General features: G+C 39.9%; 1 protein-coding gene across 9 annotated transcripts in view; it reads right to left on the minus strand.

The window, feature by feature from the left end:
- CHL1 (cell adhesion molecule L1 like) overlaps positions 1 to 16,512 on the minus strand; it is a 125,732-nt gene that overhangs the window by 107,735 nt on the left and 1,485 nt on the right. The window lies entirely within an intron of this gene.

Raw genomic sequence — 16,512 nt, forward strand, 5'->3', positions numbered from 1 at the left:
ACTGCACTGGTTGCTTGCAAAATTAGACAATTAATTCTGTGTAAACTAACCTATCAGGAAACCACACTGTGGGGATCCTGATAGCTGTTATTGCAGTACACTATATTAAGAAAACAGCGCTTTAATGAGATCCCTGGAGAGTCTCCACGGACTTGGATCTTCCTCTTGAAAAGACCATTTTTACCCCATTTAACTGCCAGTACTTTGCACCTCTGATACACATACGAACAACAAGAAAAAGCTATTAACACAATTATCAGTACCAATAATCATTGTGCTTCTTAGGATCAAAAAAGACATTATGCCATTTTCAGTATGTAAGATCCTTCAGAAATAACGTCTGCATATTGAAATCCAGTGTACTTAAAAGCACTTGCAGCCAGAATAGCAGCAGCACAAAGACAGCTTTTATACAGGTGCTGTAAGAACACTTTTTTTTTTTTTTTTGTGATGGTTTTGTGTTTTTGTTCTAGCAAGTATGATGTGATTTTAAAAAAATAAAAAAAAAAATAATCTGCAGCATGACTTTTATTAATATCTCGGTTTTTCTCTAGATAAAGCTCTTGTGTAGACCTTGCCAAAATGCAATAAATGCACCAGCTTAGCGTCTGATTTTTCCAATAAGTACTGGAGAATACCACCTTCAGCATGAACTTCAAAATGGCTGTATGTCTAATTGATTCCTGGCTGAAAAAAAAAAAAGAGCAAGACAGAATATTTTGATTTAAAGTTTAGTACTAGGGTTGGAAGCTGTTCTTCTATATGTAGATTCTCTGGAAAAAAAAAATAAAATAAAAACACATCACAAAAATTTAACCACATTTACAGTTTAAATCTGGGGAATCAATATTCACAGGTTTCAAAAAGCTTTTCCAGTGAAGCCTGTGTTGTTTGTTTTTGTTTTTTTTTTTGCTTGTTTTTTTTTTTTTTTTTTTTTCTTCTCATCATATTAGCTGTTTAACAGAAGTGGCTCTGCTAAGTGATGCCTTAGATTACAGAGGCAGAAACTGTAAAACGATTTTATTAATTGCACTTACCATGAAGTGCAAATAAATAAACAAGCCAACAAAGAAACTCATAAGCCTTTAACCCACCCTGTAAATTTAGATGAATTACTTCATTTATTCTCCTACAGTGTTTTAGACCTTATATAAGATACATTAACTCTCTACATTACTAATATAATGGACTGGACATTACTAATATAATGGACAAAATTACGATACCAAAATTGATTTGCAATATTGTCATAATTCAGCAAGTTAATGGGTTAAAGAGTTAATGGGAATGCTCACAGATGAGGCAGTTAATGAATGCAAACCCATGTGCTAGTATGTGCTGCGTTATTATTGTGTGGCTGCCATCTCACTTAGACTTGTTTATGGGGCATCCTCTGCCATTGGGGCTCCTGGCTGGATGGTCCAAAACACATTACAGCACCCTGGGCTTACGAGGAGTAAGCCAACTTCCAGAAGGTCATCTATGGACAGCCCCTGCTGAAGTCAGCCCTCCAAGAGGAAGCTGACTTTAGCATGCTTCAGGCCCCCGTAATTGACTTTACAGTACCAGGAAATGGAAAAAGAATTCAAATGCAGTCTTTCAGTCCTAATATTTACACTGGCAAACATTTGTTTATCTCTCAGTTTTGTAATCTCAGGGCTTCTGGAGAGCCTGGGACAGTCTCCTAAGTAGCTTCCTCCAATTTGATTAGCAGAATCCATAGCCAGCCCTATAAATATTCCTAACATTTGCACCCAATGGACCAAGTATTTTGTTGAGCAGACTAATTGGTTCACAACCCCTGCTAAGTATCAGCCATATCATCCCTAACTGCCATAGGCGACTATCATCATTAGGCGAGTGACAATCTCCCAGAGAATTTTGGCTCTTTAATCTCCGTTCTCCCTGAGGACATCAGACTTATTATGGGTTAAACCTATCAGAGTTCGCTCTTGTTCCCTCCCTATGCTGCATCTCAGCACAGAAGAAAAAACCTTGTGAACACGGAGACACAAAGGAAGCAAATGTCCACATCTCCCAGAATGGGCCACAACAACACACAGACCTTGGGGCTAAGGCACAGGGCCAGATCCTGTCTGCTTACAAATCGGAGCAGCTCTGCTGCTGTTTTCCAGGAGTCTACATGGAGAAGAGTGATTTAACAGATCCCATGGATGAGGGTCCTCGATCCTTTTACTGACACGGCACTAAAACCAAAACGCCATGGTCAGGATTGTCAGAATTTTTCAGAATTTGTCAGAATAAAAACTGAAAACGCGGCTAAAGGAGGGAAGAATGAAAGACAAGCTAAAGGACAGATAATGTAGTCAGAGAACCAGAACCCACTCAAAGGATGCCAGCCTCAAACAATGCAAAACTGCTCCCAAACCTCCATTATGACTGTGCCATAAACTTAGAGATTGGGGCAAGGTATTGAGGTTTCTTTTTCTTTCTTTCAGTTCATTAAAAAAAAAAAAAAAATGTTAAAAAAGTTTTTTTCTTAAACTCAGGAAAAACTTTAAAGTGCTAGAAAGACCTGGAGTGTTAGGAGTATTAAGGTCTCTCACTTCAAAAGTCAGACACATCACAGACACCAATAGCTCACAGGATGGTATTCAGAACTATAGATGTTCCCTCCGTTAATTTTTCTGAAATAGGGCAAAAAACACAGTTTCAAAGGAATTCCTTTACTCATCACACTGCTCCCCTTTCAAAAAGGGAGAAAAGCAATCATCTTGCTGCAAAGTCCTCTGGCAGTCTTCAGCAGGGAGCATCCTCTGGATTGCCTGCTTTCAGATCAAATTATTTGTCATCTTTAAAATATCTTCAGCTGACTGATGCTGCAGATTTAACTGGCCATTTAAGACAAGTATGGGAAATGAGCTTTTTTGCCACTGATCACAACCCCAGCCTAGCCGAAGGCAGCAAGATGCTCACTCACCTACCTGCTGACTGTATTATTTTTACATGCTCACACATGGCAGTGACTCTCTTCCTTAGTTAATCAGTGACAGGCTCTCTTTTAGCTCTTCCACTGGCATCTTCCAATTTTCATTTTCTTATTGGAAGGGTAAGGAGCTGATAGGCTTTGGAAGAAATTCAATGACTCATGAAATAGTGAGAAACTCAGGAATCAGCCAGTGGTCAAGGATCTCATGGGGCATACATGAAACAGTCAGATCCCTCATGTCTTTGGGTCAGTGAAAAAAACACCTCTTCCAAGTTGGCTTTGATGATGCTTACAGAAGCAATGTTTTATCAAATATTAATATATACATCTTGACCTACCTAATATACTTGTGGGTTTTCTTTACAAAAGCTTTCCCTGCTTCCTTCTCTTCCAATCCCATAAGCCTTGAAACTATCCCAAGGTTTGCTTTCTTGAAACACAATGACTTTCCTCTATAATTTCTGGGGGCTGACAAAGAGAGGCATTGGGAAAGCTGAGAATCCCTTGCCAATTCCAGCCCAGACCCATTCACTATTTCCTTCACACGTTTGTTTGGCCTCATACAATTCTCACATCATTTCATTTTCCTCCTCACTTCCCCCCCCTCCCTCCCCTGTGTTTCTTGATCAAAACTAGTATTTCAGTACATTCTCTATTTCTACCCTACCTGTGACATCAATTAGGAAAAAATTAACAGAAATGATCAAAGTAGCAAGTGCTTGAAGGAAAGTGGTTATTAAAAGAACGAAACCAAAGCAGATCAGTTGTGGACACTGTCTCTCATGTCCAAATCTGTAACAAAGCAATAAACTATGGCTTTAACCACCAGAGCTACACCGCAGCAATAACCCCCACCACAGAAAACCATCAGCATGCACAACACTTTTTTTTCTTTGAGTCATGCTGAGAAATATCTGCAATTTGTAGCTTTGGAAAGCCTCCACATTCACATTCTAATTTGAAATGATATCTCCCCTGTCAAAACATGCCTGGGGGCAAGCCACTTATGAAGAAAAAAAAAAAAAAAGGAAAAAAATAGCAGTCTGAATCTTCTCGTCTGCTCTGAGTCATAACATCTGCCATGGCAAGGTTCTGCAGCCAAATACAAGGAAGTTACTATTCTACAAGGAGGAACCCCCAGATAAAGGCAATACCCCCAAAATACAGGAAAACTGAATCACTTCTCCATAGCTGTGTAGACATAGCTATTAGATATTAGGAAGCTGCAAACACTAGCATATGAACTTTTCATCTCTTCCAGGTGCCTGCACAAGACAAAGATATAAACTATATACCTATATAAATAGTCATACATGCACCTACGTGCATGTACTCATTACAGATGTATAATTTCAAGTTTCAAAATTGATGTCTTCAGAATAAATCTAAAGATCTGACACCCTCCATATTGAGCTTCCTCATTTCTGTTTGTTTTCCTCCCAGTCTCATCAAACGCTGCCAGTACTCCGATTACTTTCCAGGAAGATGAAGTAATATCATATTCAAAAGCCTAAAGGGAAAAGCTATTGCCCATTGCACAAAACAGTTTGGAAAAAATACATATGCTGTGAAGACCTGCTTCCTCCCAAGCTGTTTTCTTTTTTCATGAAATGCCAGGATGGTTAAATAAGTCCATGCAAAACCATACCTAAACAGTAATCAGTTCAAGTAATTGGGTCTATATATCTATATTATGTCTATATCCACTGTATCATCTTAACACCTTATCCACTCAAACAGCACTGTCTGAAGAAACGGCCAGGACATTTGGTTTGAAGGAAACTGAGAAAGCTTGCAGGAGGCAGTTACAGGATCACCCACCCAGGGAGACATTAATTTCCAACCCCTACATTTGGAAATAACTTTTGATCTGAAACATGAGAGTTTCCCAGAATCATAATAGATTTGTTTCATTTTCTTTAACTAAAATTAAATCCAACAAATAGCCCCTGGCTTACAGAAGGGTGAAAAAGAAGAGTGCTTCTATTAGATTTTTTTTCTTTCAAAATAAATAAATGTATATATATATTTAAAAATAAAAAATACCTTCAATAAAAAGCATCTGTTTAGCAGGCCAAGATGGTCAAGATGTAACTGAGATAGGAGGCTGTGTAGAGAATACATTAGAAAGGACTAAAAATAAGTATGGCGCAAAATTAGCAATTTAGATCTACTGCTAATATATTCTTACCTTTGAAAGTAGAGTATAACTGCATTCAGAGGTCATTCAAAGAATTATAGAGAAGACCGAATAGATACAAAATAAAGATATTAAAGGGTCCTTTAAGAAAGGAATGCAAAGAATTGTCAGCTAATATTTCACGTACCTATAATATGTTTCAAGGAATGAACATCACAGACCCATATATGTATATATGAAAACAGGTGAAATAAGGTCAAATAATCACTTTAATTATCACACTGGAATTAAGAGAGAGCAAATTTAAAGTGGGAAAGAACATCATAATAAGTAATTAACTCTATGAACCCCCTGACAAAATATTGTCACCGTGGCTAGGAAAGTGATTAGATGTTTGAAGTGCTAATAATACTTTCACAAGGCAGGATATGAATTTAAGGACTACTGATCTCATGTTTCAGGATGGAAGTCAAACAGAAGTGCTCGGTAAGAGGAAAAAACTTCTCTCAGGAATGCATTATTCCTTAAATGTTATAAAGAGAGTTTAGGGGAGGAGGAAAGAAGGAAAAGTGTTGGTTTCTTTTTTTTTTTTTTTTTCCTTTTTTTTGTTCAGGCTGTTGAGTCATCCAGTACTAGTTACTAACAGAGATAGGTTTCTAAGTTAATTAGATCTTTAATCGAATTGAATAGGGTAATTCCTACCTCTCTGTGTTCCTAATGGATGTCACAATGTCATGAGCTGAACACTGAAGTGCCGCTCTGATTTGAGAACAGCTTCTAGGGAATCCTTAGGCAAAGACAATTATTCAGATGCCCATTTGAAAAAGAAAATGATTGTCAAGGTCAATATACTTCCAACAGTATTTTGGAATAATTACTGCCCAGTTAGTCGATTATTACAGGTAGTGAGGACATTCTTGCATGATATTTTTCCCCCAAGAAAACAGTTTCTTACAATTTAGCTGTCCTGTTCATTCCAAAGAGAATATTACCATAATAAGCCCAGGTTTTAGCACAGTCCAGAAGATACCCACACTCTGGCCCAGAAGTAAGAAAATTTTTGTTCAATATTTCTGGCAATATGAAATGTTTACAGCCATAGGAGACCAAAATTGCTGAATTACCTGCAGCTCTGTGTAGGTCAATGCCCTAATTGGTCACCAAGAGTTTATCCTTCTGTTAAACAGGGCAGAGGAAACGTTGCTAATTTCCATTGAAAAAGTCATGGAACAATTATCATCTTCAAATCCTAAAGCAGTATAGGAAATGTTGCTTAACAAAAGTAATAGCTTTGTGATGGAGTTGTAAAAAATAACATATGCAAGCTATCTCTGCATAACAAGTACAACGATATTTTCTACTGTGGATGTAATACAGCGGTTATGAACATTTTTCCAGAAAAGCTATTTTCAGTCCTGGATAAAGAGCTTCCACAATAGCAAAGTGACTTACAACCTTTACAGCACCTGTTTCACTTCCATTATAGCTGTAGGTCCAGAGGGAAAAACTGCATTTGAACAGTAAACATGCCCAAACCATGATCTTGACTCAATCATTTTACTTTCTCAGAGAAGAAACACAATATGACATTTAAATTAATGATTACCCAGTTATCAGGCAATGTGAAACAAGCTATATGTATGCTTCTCTGGAAAAAGAAGACAATTGCTGATATGGTGAAACTATTTCATGAGGACAAACATACAAAGATGCTACACATCAAACAAAAAAATGAGACTGCATAGATTTCCCTGCTGGATTTCCCAAGAGTTTGTTTTAATGGTACAAAAATGGGGTTCTTTTAAAAGCATTTAAAAGAACTTTTTAAATGTATAACATTCATGTCAATAAAATGAAGGGCACACAAGAGACCACAGTGACAGCTTGCTGCTGATAAGGTGAAGCGTGCTGCAGCCCAGGCAATCCGTGACATGCCCTTCACTCCTGGGGAACACTGCGGGGCTCTCATGGTGGGAAATGGCCCTCAGCTCCATCACATCTAAACAAAGTTGATTTTGCTGTCGACTCTCATAGCAGCAGAATAGGGAACCAGCAGTGCCAAGAGCCCAAATGACAAGTAGGAGGTTTCTCCATCATCATTAACAAAGCAGAGAATCCAAAATTGCTGTTTTGACTATGAAACAGATGACTCCAGCACTGCCAATGCTCAAGGTGTTTCCAATGCCAAAACTCACTTTGCTGCAACATATGCTCCCAAATTCAGAAAAGAATTTACCCTTTTCAGATAAATTTTATCTCTTTGTCCTTCCTTTGGTTCCATTTCTCCTTTTTATACTTCCCATGTATGTTCTTCCTTTTTGCTTAACTTTATGTGATTGCCCTTTCAATGCCCCCGGATTTTAGGGCATTTGCACCCTTCTGTACTTTTCCTTATTGCCTGCAAATTATATCCAGTAACCTGTATTTGACTGATCCTATCACACAAGATATCCAGTCTTGATTTGAACACGTCATAGTGCATTCCAGCGGTTAATCATGGATGAAAATTTGTGTTTAATGTCTAATTTGAAATTGTCTGCTTTCAGCTATTGGATCTTATTCTTTTCTCTTCTTGATTAAAAAACAGGGTATGCTTTCCTCATGAAAATACTTGTCCCTGTAATCAAGTCCCTTCTCAATCCTCTTTTTGATGAGCTAAGCAGATTTAGCTCTCTAAATCTCTCACCACAGGGAATTTTCTCCACTCTTCAAATCAATACTGTGGTTATTTTCTTGACTTCTCAGTTTTGTAAACTTTTTAAAACTGTTGACACTAAAGCTGGCCATAGCTTTCCAGTATTCTCATGTTCTTGGATAAAAATCATGCTTACAAGTGCAACTCTTATGTCAAAGGGTCCCACTGGTCCTTCAGCCATAGCATCACATTGGGAAGTCTTCTTTCTTCATCTGTTATGACCCCTCCATGCCCTGTCAGGGTGACTCCCCTCACAGATACACACCCTCATCATGTTTATTTGACTTGGACCCCTGGGAGGATGGGAGGAGGAGAAATAGCTTGCCAGTCAGACAGCTAGCTCCTTGTAATTTCTTATTTTCACACTCTTAATATCGCCTCATCCACATCTTTGGCTGCAGTCATTTAATTTTTATGTTGAGACTATTGATAAAGATGTTAAACAGATTCAGGACCAGCTCCCTTTCCAGTGAAGCTGCACTAAAAGCACACATCTTTCAATAGGGAATCCCCATAGACAAATACCATTTCCGCTTTGTTGGTTGAATCTTAATCCATTAGTGAGCACTGCTTGTACTACATACTCTATTTTTATTTATTTATTTATTTTAACTGAAGTTTCATGAGACACCAAATCTAACAGCTGGAAAATTCCACCACAACATTTAGTTACCTGTACCTTGCAAACCTGTAACCCATTCATCAGGAATATCAGGAAGATGTACTGACTGATCTTAATTCTATCTAAACTCCATATTAATTCAGTCCTTTATCAACTTTTATCAGGGAGTGACCATCCCCTACCTCATTCTGCTTTCTCTCTTTGCACCCATGTTCCTCCACAGTTCTTGCAGCACACCATGATGCACAAGTCAATATTGGAGAGCAGGAGGTCCCCTCAGCTCATGCACTTTGTTCTTGGATAACTGGTATTTGTGCCTGCTGATTTGGAAGTGTTGAACCCTAATGAAAGCTGTCTTCAATCTGTCTCACATAAGTAACAGAGCCAAAACTACTCCAGCATCCTTGTACAACCTATCACTCTATCTTTTCCAAAGATAATAAAAAAGGCTTTCTGATAGGCATGTCATCCCTTTGAGCAGCCTTGCCTCTTGCAGCATCAATTCCATCTACCCAGCCCAATTAATCCTCCCCAGCTTTGCCAGGGATGCGTTGCCTCACCCCACAACATCCTTGTGAGTCCCAGCTCCAGAAGCACATTGACTACCAGACGGTAATTGAGCTCAAGCTCCAGCCCAGCAATCAGTGATCTTAAGTGGACTGGACATGTCTCCTCTCAAAGGTGTGCTGCAAATTGCCATATTAGCACCGCACAACCCTAAAGCGGTAAAGCATTTGGAATATCAGCTGTCTGACACTATTTACCTGTAGCAAAGTTACAGTTCAATTACTGAGGCAATATCTCATTCAGGCAGAACAACAACAACAACAAAGTATGCAAAGGAGTGAATTTAAATCCATTTAATTTAAAGGCCTAATTTTTTTTTAATGGCCCATTCGCTCTCTAGGGACATTTGGATTCAGGGATTATAAGAAACATAAAACTATAAATGGTTAAATGGATTGCTGCTGCCTGAGCTTCAAAGCTTTGCATACGTTATTCTTTTCAGTAAGTGCATTATACAAATAACACTGAAAAATGTAGTACTCCTTTCTATAGCAGCACGAGGTAAGGATAAAAAATTTGGTCAAACCATGACCCATTACAAGGAGCTTTGTGCACAGACAAGCTTAGCATACATTTTGGAGGATGACAGCGGAGTAGGTTTGTACAGAAAATGCTGCTTGTCTGCTGAATATAAAGATTATTCCTTTTTTTTTTTTTTTTTGGTGATACACACGATAAAATTTGTGAATAGCCCTAGATGTTTGCTGCCTGTTGTTTTTCTTATAAATGCTGAGGCATAATTCTTATGCACCAAAGATGAGATTTTCATCTTGCTACGCTATGGAATTAGGTTGAGGTTTCACTGCAGAGATGCCTGACAGCAGGAAGGGCTCACAATGAAGATTTGCTGCACTGGCAGGATAATTAGATACAACACTCAGAAAGGCAGGATCCTGCACACGTGGAAGTAAATTGGAGAAACTTCCTTTTGTGAGGCTGGCTGCACAACGAGGCGGGCTGTATTACTTTCTGTTGCCACCCCAGCCTCTGCGTTTTACCTTTAATAAAGAATTGTGCTGTAATGTAACTCAAGCAGATTTCAATTCTCAGCAGTCCCCTGGGATGCAGCAGGAAGCTCTGAGTGCCTGGCAGCAGGTCAGCATGGTTTGGGCAGGTATCAGCCCCAAAACACCTGCCAGCAGGGCAGGTACAATCACCGCTGCATGCTGCAGAGACACAAAGAGCAGGGATGCTGCAATTCAACACGATAATCAGAGATGATCAAAATCCCAGATTTAGGTGAAAGCCTAAGTCCAGCCTCATCCCATCAATAATCAAAAGGGGCTTTTGTCACACAGGTAGCAAACCCTGAGCAATTACTGTGGATTTCAGTGGCAGCCCCATACATTGAGTGCAGTAGGCATGCCTCCACCTGGTCCGCCTGGGACCGTCCTTTAATCACTACTACCTTCTAGCTTACAGCACAACATTTGTAATTTGTATGACTCAGGAAACAGAAATATTCATTACTGTCTGCTGCTTATTTGTTTCCAGTCAAAACGGGGGACAAGAGTACGCCACTTGACAGGAGGCACTGCAATAAAGCTCGTCATACGTTTGTTTACCCGCACACACAGCCTGTTGCGGCAGCGCTGATGGGCCCAGCAAGACCACATGGATGTCTGACACCATCCTCCGGAGGCCCAGGTGGTGGCAGCCAGCGTAACTCAATCAGCCCCAGCCCAACCACGGTCATTTATATCAGTCAAGGATCTGAGCCATTACGCCTATTTCTCCAACTGGTTAGGTTGTAAATTAGATTTTCATCACTCTCGGGACAAAAACCTGACTCTGCTGAGGTCAGAGGGAGTTTGACCATCTATTTCCGTGGCGCCATGACTTCACCATTGGTTTCTGTGTGATATTAATCCCAGAAGTTACCCCAGTGTAGCAGGGGGTTATTTTAATATTTTCTTAAGAAAGTAATATTATCTATTAGTACAAATACTGTCAGTTCAGTGCTGTTATTTTTGTCCATATGTAACAAAAGGAATTTTTATTTCAAACTATTTGGGATTTTTATTACCACACTACCTACATTTTTGATCAACACTTAAACAGAACTCATATGAAATAAGCATCCCGTACAGCTTACTCAGATGTAAAAGCATTTCATGACCAAGATCAAGTGGGACCATCTCTGACTCAGTCTGGGCAAAATAGAAATCCTGTAGAAATCTATGTTCTAAAATGAAATTTTATTAGAACAAAGTAGTTGGTGGAGGAATATGAAAAAAAAAATAACCAGAAGAAATAGCATAAAACCCCTCAGCAAAATAGCTGAGCATTAGCCTCAATTCTAGTTAATAAGTTCATTGAAATCAGCAACCATATTGTGGTTTGGGGGTATTTTGCATTTGTAGATGTAAACCCAACAAATTAAGCAAACAAGTGCGGGTGCAAGTGTGCACACAACCCTGTACCAGCCAACACAAACAGCCACAGCACCACAGGGAGAGGGATTTTAGTAATGACAGACACACCATGCTGGTGGAGAGACTGATTTTGTAGGTGCTCCAAAACCTACAGACAATCCGTTATTTTTAATGATTCTCTCATTTCATTAAACTAAAAAATAAAATAAAAAATGTATAAATAAAAGCCATCGAGTTGATCACTTTTGTTAGCTGAAAGCATTGTTATAGTATTTTCCACAGGAAAAAAAAAAAAAAATCTGCCCCCTGGAATAATAATTTTATTTTCCCTAAAAGCAGAGTAATCTTTCACCAGGAATAATTCCATTTCAAACACTAGGGATAGGGCAATGGCAACAGCCATTATTTACTGAAATGCCATTGCACGTTTCCATCTGTTTTAATACCGTACTACACAAGGCACAACCAAACGATGCATTTTTCAAACACCCTGTGAGGCTGCAGGGATGCACCCTTGAAGGCAGCCCTCTCCTCTCCTTTCTTCCAAGTGGCTGCCGAGCCCTGCAGGCAGCACTTGTGGCCACTCCTTGGTGGCTGAGGCTGGCAGCAACTCTGTAGTGCCACACTCAGAGATGATAAAGGAGATACAGGACAAAAGATGGATTTTAGAATTAGGATTTTATCCTTCCTTTTAGAAGATTACACTTGTTTGAGAATGAAGCTCATGTTGTCACTGCTTGTTTAAACTTTCCGCTCACAAGGGCAGTGGGACTTCCCCCCTTTTGCAGATCCCCTCATGTGGGTTCACTCCCCCTAGAAAGCTGCAGCCACATGGCTTTATATATCAACAGGCAAAGCTTCCCTCGCCCCATGCCAGCACAAACAGCACCCCAGGCTGCCAGGGACAGCACTGGCCCTCACCAGGCTGAAGACACAGAGCAGTGTGAAGTCCCACGGGCACATTTTGCTGCTTCACACCAAGGTCACCCTTCTGTACCTCCTTCACTGCGGAGGACAGGATAGGAGCACAAGGAGAAGCTCTATTTTCTCCCCACAGCTGAAGCCACTGTCTGTAGGCTGCTTGCAGGGAACTCAGCGTGGGCCTGGCCGACCAGCCCGCTGCCACAGTCAGAGCCAGACCAGGAGCCATCTGCCTGTAATGTCCTCAAAAGCCACACTCCAACAGGAGCAGCCCTGCCTGGGCTCAAACGTTGGCTCCTCCTCGGCCCAGCTGCTCGGGCCTAGATCCAGACATGGCTGCTTCCTCTGCATGGGACAACAGAGCAAAGATGAGGATGGCTTCCACCTGCGCAGGCCTGTCCCTGTCCTTCCCTGTGTCCTCCCCACCCTCCCTAACTGAGTCACATCCCCACCACACCTCCACTTTATCCCATCTGCTTGCTGACTTGGCAAGAGAAGAAAAACTACCCAAAAAGAACAATTTTCAATTTTCTCAGTAAGTGCAGAAAAGAGAGGGCTAGCAAAGGTCAAAAGAAATTATGAACACTAATGGAGAAAGTAACATAAATCTTGTCCCTCTTAGATGGAACAGGACCAGGAGCTCACACTCACAGCAGCTAACACCACTTCAGCTATAACAATATTACAAATACTAATTTTTATGACAAACTATTTTCTGTCTGCATTTTGTGGAGTTTTATACGTTCAGGTGTAATGAAGGAAGAAGGAAACATCTGCTAAGGAATGCTGCAGCCCCAGAAATAACACATTTCCCTGGCTGTGTGACCAGCACTATGCATTTCTTACAGGGGTGCTGGGACCCGCCAGGAGGATAAATGCGAGGCACCAAATATCACCTCATACCCTCATCTGTTTATAATGCACAGGCAATCACTGCAATGTAAAATGAACTAATCAGCATTTGGGTATGCAAATGTGCTTACAGAAATCAATGCATTAAACAGATACAAGGACACTAACCCAGAGGAAAAAAAAAAAAAAAACACCTTGAGTTTCGGGCATTGACTTTGCCACATAGATACAAAAACGTAAGCTTGCATGCACTTAAATCTGGACCAAAAGTTTAATACCACAAGTATTAATATTAAATATTACAAAGATCCATAGACAACTTCTTCAAAAATATGAAAATACATTTTCTGTAACTAAAAGCACACCTTAAATTATACTAAAAAACTTCCAGCTACAGGGACCAATTCTAATTCCTCAATAAAACATACATAAGTGCTTTCCTCTTGGCATTCACGACTCTTCCTGGAGGTGACAATCTGTTACCCACTGAGTTTAGCTGGCCCTTGACAATGAGTTGGACGTATTCCTTTATATTGCATGGACATCTATGGAGCATGGAATTTACTCCATGAGTGAAAATTAGAGAGGCAAAGAAATACATACTAGCTTTCTCAGGGAAAAAAAAAAAAAAAAAAAAAAAAAGGCTAACTACAACATTTTTCTTGCCTTCTTCACCACCACCACCAGATATTTCTTCCTGTAAAGTAAATGCATTGTCATGTAAACACAAATTCCCAGTCCTTACAATGTTTATTTCTTAATGATAATATCTTGCTGTGGAAGGTTGTGAGTGGCCAGCTTGTTCTACAGAACGCAGATTGACCCATTCCCCTGGAATTCAAAGGGACATCAGGGAGCAAGATGAACACAGGACCCAGCAGACACCCAGAAACATGACAAAGCCTAGAAATGCAGTTAGAAGGACAAGATTATGAACTAAAATAATCTTAGCCTAGCACTGTTGGCAAACAATGAGTTGAGACTTGGATCACTGTGATCCAAACATGGCAGCTACACAGTCAAGTATAGCAAAATGCTGCTGAGAACCCCAAATCCACCCATAAACATCACAAATGTTTTGCTTTAACTTAGTCAGGAGGACACAAAAGAAAGCCCATTAGCAGCTGGCCTGCACAAAGTAAACCCCTGAAACAGATATTCTGCCTTCAATTCACCCCCAATGAATCAGTTTGTGCCGTCTCCCTCTAAAGTAAATTACAGCACAAGAAACAAGGATGGGACAGCTGCAAGACTCCCCTTCATTGTGCATGCTGGAATTAAGATACCAGCAGAAATGGATCCAAATGTAACAATAAACAGTGAGCTACTGAAATAAAAGTATAATTCAGCAGGTATTAGATGTACAAAGGTTGGCACAAGATGGTTAAGCCAGTATTGGTACTTTGGGGGTATGTGACCACAGTAACTTTTATCATTTCTCTGCCCTTTGAGTACTAAACCTGTTATTTCCTTGCACAAAATAAAGTTAAGAACACAATTTATTCTGCAAGGACAACCTAGCCCATGGGCTACAGGATATGCCAGGCTGCCCTGACACAAGTTGGACAATGACCAAGCCCCATGTTCCATGTTATGTTTCATTTACTCATAATGCATCATGTTGTGACCCCACAAGGCTTTGCAGGATCTCACATCTCAAGTCAGCATGACAGGAATGCTTCAAAAAGCAGTTGGTAGATGAGTGTCTTTGTCAGACTTGCTTCTCCCAGTAATGATGATTTTTTTTTTCTTTTTTTTTTCTTTTTTTTAAACAGAAGTCTAACTGAGAAAGGACAATTGAATCTTGTTATAAAACACTGAGCACATTAACACCAGAAGATGGTTTACAAGTAAGATTCTTGCTCTTTTCTTCATGCCCGTGCTGCTGGCCAGACTCAGCCCTGATGCATCATTTTTAATTATACATAATCTAGGGCCTTTATAAGGTCAGCTTTGTGCTCGCAGAAAAAAACATCTTTAACAAAACGGAATTTCTACTTTGCTGGACAAATATACCAAAAGAAACTGTGGCATCTTGGCGGGTTGCTAAGCAACCAGCAGCTCCAGTGTCACTTGTTTGGGATCAATTCAAGTCATTCATCAGGCGCCGAAAACCAGCTCAGGAATTCCAACAAATCTGTGCCTTGGGAAAGCCACGGGGACTTCCTGCCACACAATACATTTTTTTTTTTCTTTCGAAGATAAACTTTGTAGATGTTCTTTTGATCTGTGTGATGTGTTAATTCATTATTCTTAACATACTGCTAATGGGAAAAGCTATAATTAACCAACTACGGCATTGTAACGCATGCAAGATAAACTGAACTAATTAGTGGTGTTTAAAGTAGTCCCTGTCCTCTCCCACCAGGGAAGCAGAGGAATCCTTCCTTATCTCACCAGCCCCTGTCCACAATATCATTCTACGTAATGCATATCTACCTTCTTTCATTTTACCTTCCAAACATTAGTGATAAAGTATATTTTTATTGGCAAACAAGATGGCTACAATCCAAGCCACCTGCAGTAAACATAAATGTTGTGAATAAGACAGCCCTTCATTTAAAAGAGGGCTTATCTGCTGCTCTTCTTGGGATAAAGAAATGGAGTATTATGTTTTGATTCATTATGTTTAATTAATGGAGTAACACATACTAAATGCCCAAAGTAATTACATTCATTTACGGACAGAGAGCTAAATGTAATCAAAGTGTATGTAACTGAAGTACAGCCTCTTTATTTCAGCCTCATATCCAGAGCTCATTTTATTCCTATTTTGATAAAAAACAATAACAAATTGCACCATTTTAGAGAAGGAACTGCTTTCAAAGCTGTGTTACTTCAGGCAAAACTTCCGCAACTCTTGGATTGCTGAACTTGTTTTGACTGTATATATTTAAGGCAACTTTCATGTATACTGTGCAATATTCCTGAAGGAACTCCAGTACCTCCTGCAACCACTGGTATGCTGCCTTTTGCATCTCATTTTAATGTGACATGGTCTTGCAGTTCACTAAATCAAACTCCACTGATAGGAGCAGCATGGCCCAAGCAAGGACCACAGAAACCGCCTAGCAGGAATCTTGTATTTCCTTAAAGACCCATTGGGAGAGTGTGGGGTTGGTTTGTTTGTTTTAAGACAAAGAAAACTCATTACTATTAAGCAACACAAGAGTATCAACAGAGCAGCAGCCTGTGACTCTAATACCTCAAGTCAGTAGAAACCAGGTGCAGCATCATGGTAGCAATGGGCAAAGAAGCTCCAACAGGGCAAGGCTGCATGTGTTCACTTAGAGAGGAAAAATCCATATATCCAGCTCAAGGTGCACAGTTTTTCCCATCTCCTTTTCTCAGGCCTAAAGCTGCACTCGTATTTGTTATTTATTGTGTACA

Source organism: Anas acuta, chromosome 11 (assembly GCF_963932015.1).
Source record: "Anas acuta chromosome 11, bAnaAcu1.1, whole genome shotgun sequence".
In the NCBI taxonomy this organism is placed as follows: domain Eukaryota; kingdom Metazoa; phylum Chordata; class Aves; order Anseriformes; family Anatidae; genus Anas; species Anas acuta.